The following is an 11,978-nucleotide window of genomic DNA, read 5'->3' as shown; positions in this document are numbered from 1 at the left end:
AACTTATAAAAAGTCAGAATATATTACTAAACGGTTCTTTACAATTTACATTACACAAACTAAAACTTAAAAAATAATATCACTACATACACTTTAAGTTATTTTAGAAAATGTTCAAAAAATCCGCCATTGTTTTGAGTTGCATCTTTTAAAAACTGAATTACTACCTATTCTCATAGAAGGACCAGTCGACTTAATTAAACTTTTCTCGTACCTCCACTTCTAGTGCCTCTCTTAATTCATAAGTTCTTTTGTATACCTTATTGTTACCTATACCGCATAAAAAATTCTAAAATGGATCGGTCAGGTGATCGGGGAGGCCCATGCAATTAGTCCACCTCTTCCTATCCTTGCGTTTGTATAATTATGATATAAATAATTTTTAACATTTCTCTCGTTATGGGGGGTGGGGGGTGATGTGTCATAATGAAAGTCATGTTGGAACCACTCTATTGATGCGGGGTGGTGTGTCATAATGAAAGTCATGTTGGAACCGCTCTATTGATGACGCCTTTCTTCATTTGAAAAATTCATATTTACAATTTTTGTTTATTTTAATTTACAAAGTTTGGATGAGACAGCTTCACATTTTTGAGAGCAACAGCGATCGAACTTGTTTCCATGGCTCACTAAGTGAGTTTGTTTAAAAATTATAAGAATTGGCTATAACTCAGTAATTTTTTGAAGAAAAGATATTATAGCTTATATCACTAAAAAGCTTAAAAAATAGCGCTTTTTATGAAGTCATGGCCAACTATGGTTTCCATTTAAAAAAACCTAAGTTTGTGTCATATGTCAAAAATGACAAGCTTTAGAAAAAAACGGAGGACACTATCTCATTAAGGATGTGATTATCTACAACTTCTATCTGAAATTTTTTTGTCTAAAATAGCTTATAATGGAATTAGGGACAATTTTTAAAATAGTCGAAATTTGTTTTTTTCGAAATAACTAGTAAGCCATGAACTTTTTCAAAAATCTGAAAGGCGCATATTTATGACCCCACAAAACTGCAATTCTTTCCCCATTTAACCGACTCTGTATCTCCAGTAGTTTCCGAGATACCCATATAGAACATCGTAGGAAACTCACCCTGCATATTTAGTTGGAATTCATTCTTGGTTTTAGGTCAGCAATTCAAAACACAATAATTAAAAGCTATTAATTATTAATTATTGTGTTTTAAATTGCTGACCTAAAACCAAGAATGGTTTCCAACTTATATTTAGTTTACATATATTATCATCATTTCAGTAGTATACATGAAAGTTTTTAAAATAGCTTATATTTTTCTACACACTTTTTCCTAAAAACATAAAAAACCAGCAACACTGTATGCCGCTTTTGATTTTGTTTCTCTGTCTGTCATCCGGCCATTTATATTATTCTCTGCCACACGCATTAAAATCCAGACCATATAAATTGGATGACCAGCAGGGTATATTCCACAAGATTAATATTTGAATACGCGTTTATAATATGTACCTATAGTAGATATTTAAAAAACTTTTCACTTAATCTAGCAGGAATATAATTACAATATTTTTATTATTTTATTTTATTATAAAGAATTAGTATATAAAATTTTATATTCTGATTGCTTACGGCCTTAATTGATTAATATAACAGTAGAATTGCTTGATAAGTAATTATAATATCAATTTAGATACTGTTTCAATTAATAGAGAATATTTTATAATTATGTTTTCCTATGCAATTAAAATATTCAGAAAAATATTTGTGATGTAATTTGTAAACGTAATCCAATTCAAAAGAAATATTCTAAAAACTTTCAAATCCTAAACTAATCATCTTATTGTTAGTGAGCCCAGAACTGTTTACTTATAATTAAGAAAATAAATCTTTCAAGAAGTATTTACTGTGTAGCTTCATACCATCTTCGTATTGATGTAATCTTATGATAAAATGTCCTTGTTAGTTTAATTATATGTTATTCTTTTATTTAAACACAGTGAATAACATTGTCTGCGTTTAACCAATTGGTGAAGTGAAAATTTACTGCCCTTGATCAGTCTGGTACACATAAAAAGAATAATAGTTCGTTTAATAAATATTTTCTATTCATTGCTCTTTATCTGATGAGAATCTGATGTTTTTTTGGTATTTTTTTACCTCTACCTAGGCAGATATTTTATGTAAATTGCATTTGAAACTATCAGGTAATTTTAGAATTATGTATTTTTGCACTACTCTAATAAGAGTTCTGCTTGATCAAATCTAGTAGTGTGAACTATCGAATGAATACTATCGAAACATTCGATATTTGCAATTCATTCGAATAATTCGATAGCTAGTAAAAAAACATTCGTTGAAAACTATTCGAATAAAAATTATTGAATAGATGCGTCATCTGCCTTGAAATATTGTATTCTAGTAATTCGGCAGCAAAAACCATTTATTTATAAAATTCATTCATTTACGAAATTCATTTAAGCATAAATAAATTATGATAATCCGTTTGACAGTCAAATATATACAGGGTGGTCCGAATTGTATTCCGGAAACTTCGGCAGCTTCTGCAGATAAATATAATAAAAAGTTCGTATAAATGTAGGTCCTAAAATGCTTAGTTTCAGAGATACAGGGTGTAGAAGTTTCATTTTTATTTCGCTTTTTTCCAAATAATTTCTGAAGTAACGTCAATATTTGGATGAAAATTGGTGTCTGGGAGTTTTTTAACATGAGAAATTTGATTTTGATGGCAATATGACTCCTACTAGTAGAGAGCGCCACCTACATTTGTTTTAACTGTTTTGAAGCGTAATAACTTTTTGTCCGTACCTGTATAAAACTACTAAGCAAAAAAATGTACATGTCTGTGACTTTTTACGTAAAAAATATCTCTTTGTAAAATTCGCTACGAGCAACCATTCTTAAGATATTTAGAATGGAAATAGACAATACATGTCATTATTGATGAAAAATAAACACGTTGAGTAGATAGTTATTTCACTGAAATAATAAATTTGAATTTTTTTTAATTAATCATAAATTTTTCTGCAAAAAATGATGATAAAACAGTTTCTGTTGAATTTTTGGCACAAAAATATTTCAAATTTATGATTTCAGTTTAATCTATTTAGTCAACATGTTTAATTAATGTCAATTATTACAGGTATTGATAATTTTGATTCCAAATATCTCGAAAACCATTAATCGTAGCGATTTTTACCAAGAGACCTTTTTTACGTAAAAAACGTAGTAAATGTATATTTTTTTACTCAGTAGTTTCATACAGGTGCGGACGAAAAGTTATTACTCTTCAAACCGGTTAAAAAATATGTAGATTGCGCCCTCTACTAGTAGGAGCCATATTGTCATCAAAATCAAATTTCTCGTGTTAAAAAACTACCAGACATCAATTTTCATTCAAATACTGACTTTACTTCAGAAATTATTTGGAAAAAATTGAAATAAAAATGAAACTTCTACACCCTGTATCTCCGAAACTAAGCATTTTAGGACATACATTTATACGAACTTTTCTATTTATTTTAATCTGCAGAATATGCTGCCCAAGTTTCCGGAATACAGTTCGGACCACCCTGTATATCGTCGGCTTTATGACGAAAAGTCGTATCTCGATTTTTGCTAGCGATGGGAACTATCGAATGAATTAGGCTATCGAATGGTTACTGAATGAATGATTTCAACTATCGAATGGTTTCATTCGAATAAAATCATTCATTCATTTATATACTAAAGCATATGTGACAACCTCGCCGTGCGACTAAATGGTTATCGTTAAGCCACGACTATCGAATGCTTTTGATAAATGAAATTTAGTATTCGTTTGATTTTTGTGTGCGTCAGTGCATTATTAGTTCTTTCAAATTTTATAACTTGCCTTCTAAATACTGTGCTATTTTTGCGTTTATTAAAATATTTAAAATACTAAAGTAGTAGTGTTTTTTTAAATTGACGATTCTGTGCGTGTGCAGGTGGTCAAAATTTTTCCGAAAATTTGTGTGATTTTCCGATCTTTCAATTATTTAATTTTATGCGGTATATGGTCTATTTTTTTAATGGAAAATTTTGAGAAGTAACAATTTTTCAGATAGATGAGGTGAACTTAACAATTAATTTTAAAAATACATATGTATTTGTATTTTAGATGTTTTAGTAATATGAATTAGTTGAACTTAATAATCATATTTAAGTAATGTGGTAATGTGGTTATCGAAGTAAAAAAAAAGTAAATGGTTATCAAAGTCAAATTTTGGGATGAGAAAATTAAATTGATTGATTAAAGTTTTACAAGTGCCAATTTAAAAAAAAGTTAACGATATTTGTATTTTGTTTTCTAATTTGTTGTTTATATTTTGCTACTACTTAAAAAAAATTTTATATTAAATGATTTTAAATTTTGGTGTTAATAAGTATAACAAATTATTACTGTTATTGTTATTTATTAAACCAGTTTTGCTTAAAAACATTAAAAATCATTTTCCTACATCCAAAATAAAAAGTATTATTGAAGTGTAACAACAGAATATTAATAAAAAAATGCAAAATATATAGTCACACTATCCCTAACTAACTATAATACCAAAGAATAATATTCTTTGCTAATACCAACTAATACGAATATACGGCAACAGCGCCGTTCATAATGTATTTTTGTGTAAATACTAGCCCCTCAATAAAAAAAATAATGTGTCCTTATCTTTATCTGACTCAAAATCAAAGATGCCGGCTTTTTTCATACCATTGCCACCGACGGACGGCCGACCGCTGTCGGGTTTCTAGGAAAGAAACCTACGTCGCCGGGCGACAACTAAAATCCAGTTTATATTTTATTATAATCGATCCTGACGAATAAATGAATTTTACAAATGAATGAATTTTATAAATGAATGGTTTTTGCTGCCGAATTAATATATTTCAAGGCAGATGACGCATCTATTCGATATTTTTATTCGAATAGTTTTCGACGAATGTTTTCTTACTAGCTATCGAATTATTCGAATGAATTGCAACTATCGAATGTTTCGATAGTATTCATTCGATAGTTCCCACTACTAATTTTTGCCACTTTTCAGGAGAGCAATTTAAAGAAAATCACTTACTTTATTTGGCCAATAAATGTAAAGTCTTTAAATTTTTAATAGTGCTTTTGTATTAACACTTAAACGGAGACATTGAGGAAACGTTCTGAAGATAAATTGTGCGTAAATATTAATAACTAATTTCTTTTTAGTTGTTTAATAGAGATAGGCCTTTTTGTTATAATAATAATAAATTTATTTCCGAACGAATAGTATACATACGCCCATGTGAAATAAATTTAAAAATGATTGTAAAGTGTTCTTAATAAGGAAAAAAAATACAATATTCACATTATGGAATACATACAAGAAAATACAATACATACATACAGAAAAAATCTGAAAATAGCCAAAAAATCAGTAACAAATATTTTTAAATACTTTTATTCGCGTTGGATTAGATCAACTGAAAACAAAGACAATTTTCATTGCAGAAGCAAAGACAATAATCAGTTAAAATACACTTATCTAGCTTTAATAATTTTTAATAATATTGTTTTTATACAAAAATACATTTTTTTAACTAATATATTTTTAGTAATTATTCAGTTAATTGAGGCATTAATACAAGGCATTTAAACTCACGGTCCAGTTAATAAAAACCAAACTAAACAAAAACAAAACATGTTTCTTCATTCGTGCCTTTTTCATACAAATAACTGTGGACTAACAGTTTCTGTTTTCCCTGCTCAATGATGACAAATTCGACTTCCATTCTACGTGTTTATGCAGGATGATGATAGGCACAATAAATAAAATTTTCAAAAAATTCACAGGGATGACAATGCCAATGGCCTGACAATGATAATGAGATAAAAATTATAGTATTTTTCGGGCAAGTTTTTGGTTGGCTAAAATGTTCTTAGGGAAATTATAATTTCGGGAATTTTTCCATTAGGGCAATTTTCGTTTCGTTGTTTTGCTTTCGATCAATTTTTCTTCGGCTATTTATTCTCGAACAATCTTTTGCATACCCGATACAGCTATGTGCAGAGTCTAGCTCATTCTAACAATGGTTTTTGGCAAAAAAACAGACTCAAAATCACACTGTAAAAGAGAGTTGCTGCCATGATAGAAGTTTTATTTTGTCCCAAGCAGCCATCAGAAAATGATGGTAGAATGGTGTGATTTTCTCTCGCATGCATTTTCATAACTTAAAACAAAAGGACCTACCTCAAATTCCATCTTTCTTGTAGTATAACAATTGGTATAACAATTGATATAACAAAGAGCCCTAGCTCAACATACGTTTCTTCGTCATAACGAAGAATTGTAGTTTTTGAGATGGGGCAAATTTTTAAACGAATATAAAATGAAAAAATTACAATATTGGGATGCGCAAATTCGCTATGTTAAAATATGACCCATTGGGCATGTCATGACGTTGATATCTCAAAATCGCCAAAAATCGAGATACGCCTTTTCGTCATAAAGTCGACGATATTATTACACCGATGATAAGGAATACTATTTGATGTTCAGTTTTATGTGTATGGAAATTCAAAGAGGCCTGATTCATCAAGCATGTAACTATACATATAAAACTTTTCAATGAAAAAAAGACAATTGACTAAGGTAAAAATTACCTTTTTATCGTATACTATTGGTACTAACTCTTTCGTTTTGTTTATACCTAAAAATTCTATTTTATTTTCAATTTTAATGCAACAAAAGAAAAATGTTTCCCATGTTGTGTAATGCAAATAAGGATGAACAACAGGATGAAATATTCTTATAATTTCTATTATAGGCCGGTATAAGTACCACAGCTTGTACTGGCATAGAACGTGTACAAAAATCGAAAAAATGGTTCGAGAAAAACTCTTAGACAAAGATTGCATACTGGAGTATATATTATTACACCGATGATAAAGAATACTATTTGATGTTCAGTTTTATGTGCTTCAAAATTTATTTTTACTCTGGTGCATCTTAGTCTTGGTCTTGTAGTTTAAGGCCAAATTAATGCAATTTACTGCGCCACTCTCTAGACCACTCTCGCTCACAGAATTCAAAAATAAATAATATGGAATAAAATATATAAATTTTAGGCAATTTACCGCAAAATAAATTACATAAAAATATGTAGTACTGCTATACATTTCATCTTCTTCGTTTAGAACAACATGCAAACTAAGATTTAAAGCAGTATTTCCATATAACAGAATTATTGAAAGTAGCTGAGGACCAAATAAAATATTATACAATTTAAGTACATATGCTAATTCTACAAATAGCTTATTTAAATTTCTTACAGTTTTCGTAAACATATCAAAAACACTGTCAACAAGTAAAATATTTATATCAATGAATTTTTGCTCTAGGTATGCTGCGATGAAAGTCATTACCAAACTGATCATTAAAGAATGATAAATGAATACAGTGTATGGAAATTCAAAGAGGCCGGATTCATCAAGCATGTAACTATACATATAAAACTTTTCAATGAAAAAAAGACAATTGACTAAGGTAAAAATTACCTTTTTATCGTATACTATTGGTACTAACTCCTTCGTTTTGTTTATACCTAAAAATTCTATTTTATTTTCAATTTTAATGCAACAAAAGAAAAATGTTTCCCATGTTCTGTAATGCAAATAAGGATGAACAACTGCATGAAATATTCCCGTAACTCCTATTATGGTGGCTGGTATAAGTAGCACGTCTTCTACTGGCATTGATCGGATCCAAAAATCACTTTCGAAAAAAACTCTCAGACCAAGAATACATACTGGAGTATAGATTATTACACCGATAATAAAGAATACTCTTTGATGTTCAATTTGATGGGTTTCGAAATTGTAATTGGGCACCATGGAAAATAGACGCAAATATTTAAATATGTAGTTAAGAAATTGTATTTGTCTGTTGGAAGAATATACATATAAACATTTTTTGAAATATTTTAACATGACTCTTACAACTAAAGTATCTATTAATTACTGGACTAGTAAGAGAAGTATAATATAGTTTCATGACGATATATATTTTCTGCTGTTGACTTTCATAATAATGTATATTTAGAGTATGTACTAAATTTCTGAATTTTCATAGTTACTACATACATACAGTCTACTATATAATTTTCTAGAATGCGTATACTTTTATTAACTCATTGGATATACTTACATTTCATATTTAATGTTTTGTTTATTTTTTCAACAAAGTTGGTTTGTTGGCAAGGGTCAAATATTAAATAATGAAAACAGTATGTGAAACTACATATTATGGTAAATACATATTTATAATTGTTTTCAAAATTATATCTTTTCTAGATACTAATTCTTTTTTCCTAAAGTAGTATACCGGGTACGTCCCTATAATGTTTTATTTTTTCAGATAAAAAATCAAGATTTGGTATGTTGTATGTATATGACATAAATTAGGATTGATTGATGTATTCAATTTTTTACTTTATTCGGTTTTATATGTCAACTTTTGACATTTTCACATATGCCTGGTTTATTTGAAATTGTAACGTGCGGTTCGTAACGATAATTTGACTCGAAACAACAGGCGTGTGGTACTAAATTATTCGTAGAAAAATGCTTTTTCCAAATATGCTAATGAACCGCCCTAGTTTCATTTGAAAAACATTGAGATATTATTAAAAATATGATTTGGGCATCTTTTAACCGGCCAGGACAAGACACGAAAAACATTACACGATCAAATCGATTTTCCAAGGCTCCTTGATTAAACATTAGTGTTTTTAACACAGCCATGGCTCTCTAGATTGAAATTTAAAATACGATGTTTTTTAAAGGGAATATGTCAAAACGTGACATATGATTTCTCCAAAAAATCCTATATGGGTATTTCGCCACTGCACAAAAGTCTACAAAATAAAATAGTTATTTTTTGTAAACACTTCTGCGTTAATCCCAAACGGAAACTACTTGTCTGAAGTTAGGTTTACAGATATACAAATTTGCCAAATTTGCCACAAACGAACAAAAAAATGCCTAACGTTTCAGAAAGTTTATCTCTTTCCGTCGTCGGAAGCAAAAAAAAATACAAAGAATAAAGAAAAAAAACTATTTAAAATATTTAAATTCAACTATTCGAGAACACTAGTTTTTTAAAACAGATACGTCTACAAAAACCGTTGACGTTCTGTTAAAATGACATTATATATTATATTATACACTTGCGTGCATAGAAATCGGCCCAAGGCAAACTTTTGAAGTTAACTATATCTTTTTTAGAATCTCTTTGTCAGATTAAGAAAAAAATTATGCTGTTTGAAAGACAGTTTCATATTCTTTGAAAAGAGTTTCTTCTTCTTCTTCTTCTTCTTTTAGAAGGCGTATCGCCTGTTTAGTTCCGGTTTCCTCCTCGTCTAAGCAACTCTTGCGAGGTTGACTGCCAACTGTCTTTCCAACGTTTAGGTGGTCGTCCAGTAGGTCTTCTGCCATGGGGCACGTCGGCGTCGTTGCGAATTATTATGGCCATTCTGTCGGGGCCCATTCTATTGACATGCTGGTTCCATTCTCTTCTTCTCTGCCTTATCCATCTGACAACGTCGTTTGTTTGGCACTTTTCTCTTATGTCTACATTTCTCTGTCTGTCCCTCAATGTATATCCAGTTATCATTCTTAAGGTCTTCATTTCAGTAGTTCGTAGGATTCTCTTTGTTACTGATGTTTCAGCTCTGGTTTCCGCACCATATGTCATCACTGGTCGTATGTACTCAAATGTTTGTTTTTCCATATGAGATATTTAAGATGTCCTGATATTGCGGCAGCTTTATTGGCTTGTTTCCTTACTTCTTCTTCCAGGAATCCTGAGCTTGTAATTTTGCATCCGAGGTATTCAAATGACATTATCTGATCAATAGTTTTGTTTTTTATTACCAATTTGCACCGTAGAGGTTCCTTTGTAATGGTCATGCATTTGGTCTTATTTGTGGAAATTTGCATGTTAAGTTTTTCTGCCTGTCTGTTAAAAGTTTGTAGCATTCTTTGGAGGTCGTCCTCTGACTCTGCAATAAGTACTGCGTCATCGGCATAGCATAGTATGTTTACTTTATGCATTCCCATTCGATATCCTAATCCAGTATGAAAAGAGTTTAGAGATATTAATTTGTATTTTGGTTTCTTTGGATTAAAATTATTAAATTAATGCATGATACAAATTATCGTTACTAAGAGGTATGTTATTATTTATTTATTTATTTATAGACAATTAACTAAACTAAATTTTCAACAATGGGTATGACCCCCTTGATCTAACAACATCTCTGATACGATTTGGCATAGATTCGATTAAATTTGATATTGTTTCTTGCGGGATGTTACGCCACTCTTCCTCTACTGCAACAATGAGCTCTGGGATAAAGGTTGGAGCTCTTTATCTAGTACGAATCCTTCGTTTTAGCTCATCCCAGAAATGTTCTATCGGGTTTAATTCTGGACTGCATGCTGGTCATTCCATAACCCGAAATCCGACTTCTGAAATGTAATGGTGTACAATTCTTGATGTGTGTGCCCTTGCATTGTCATGCATAAAAGTGAATTCGTTTCCAATGTAGTCGACGTAAGGTACCACATGAACTGCTTAAATCTCCTCAATATACCTAACACCAGTTAAACCTCCTCTCCCGTGCCGACGGTCGTCCGCCCGACCGGATGAAAACTGGGTCGGTTCGCGCGGTCATAGAAATTGCACCCCAGATCTTGCAGGAACCACCTCCATAAGCAATCCGCTCCTCAATGCAGCATTCTGTGAATCGCTCACTTGGCCTCCGGTACACTTTTCTTCTTCGGTCGTTACCACAGAGGCATATCCTGGTCTCATCTGAGAATAAAACATATTCCCATTGTTCTAGTGTCCAATTCAGATGTTCCCGTGCAAAACGCAGGCGTGCTTGACGATGAGCTGGCGTAAGTTTTGGACCAATTGCGGGTGTTTTGGGGGTCATATTACTTTCCTTCAATCTTCGTCTTACTGTCCACTGACTAATAGTCACTCCTCGTGTTTCACGGAGCTGTTGTTGCACCTGAATAGCATTTAGACGCCGATTTCTTAACATTGTTGACACAATAAAACGGTCATCACGATCCATTGTATATCTCATCTATAAACCAGTTCTACGTCGCCTACGAAAGGATCGAGTCTCCTCATATCCTTCACACACTCTTCGAACCGCTCCGCGTGTCATATGTAGTTACCGAACTACAGCTTTCTGTTTAAGTCCATTTTCGATTAAAGCGATCACTTGGGCGGCTTTTTCCGATGATGTATGCATTAAATTGAAACACTAATCAAACAATGAAACACAACTAATCAAAGAATAAAAGAACAATGTGGAAATTTCGATTACAAAGGTAGTAATTGCAATACTTGACAAATTTGTTATTCTTATTGTCACCACAATACAAATACCTCTCATTTGTTTACCCGTTGTTACGCATATAAACGATAAATACTCTGAATAAATTTATACGCATATCAAACCATGTTAAATTGTCTTTGAAACAGCTCATATTTTTTACTTGCTCTGATAAATAGATTCTAAAAGACACAGTTAAAACCAAAAGTACACAGTGGGCCGATTTCTATGCACGTAAGTTTATAATGTCATTTCAACAGAACGTCAACGGTTTTTTTGACAAGTAGTTTCCGTTTGGGATTAACGCCAGAAGTGTTTACAAAAAATAACTATTTTATTTTGTAGAATTTCTTGCAGTGGCGAAATACTCATATAGGATTTTTTGGAGAGATGAATCCGCCACATAGGTATAGACATTTTTTGACATATGATATGTCATTCGATTCAGATTGCTATTTTCTATCGAATAAAGTAAAAAAATACCAGGGTGCCATTTGAAAATCAAAAGTTGTAGACATTTTCGGTGAAACAGACACTGATCGAAAACAATTGAATACGTCAAACAATTTTAATTT

This window comes from Sitophilus oryzae, unplaced genomic scaffold (assembly GCF_002938485.1).
Source record: "Sitophilus oryzae breed Bouriz unplaced genomic scaffold, Soryzae_2.0 scaffold_158_pilon_pilon, whole genome shotgun sequence".
NCBI classification, from domain to species: domain Eukaryota; kingdom Metazoa; phylum Arthropoda; class Insecta; order Coleoptera; family Curculionidae; genus Sitophilus; species Sitophilus oryzae.
Note: the sequence above shows the minus strand (reverse complement) of the source record.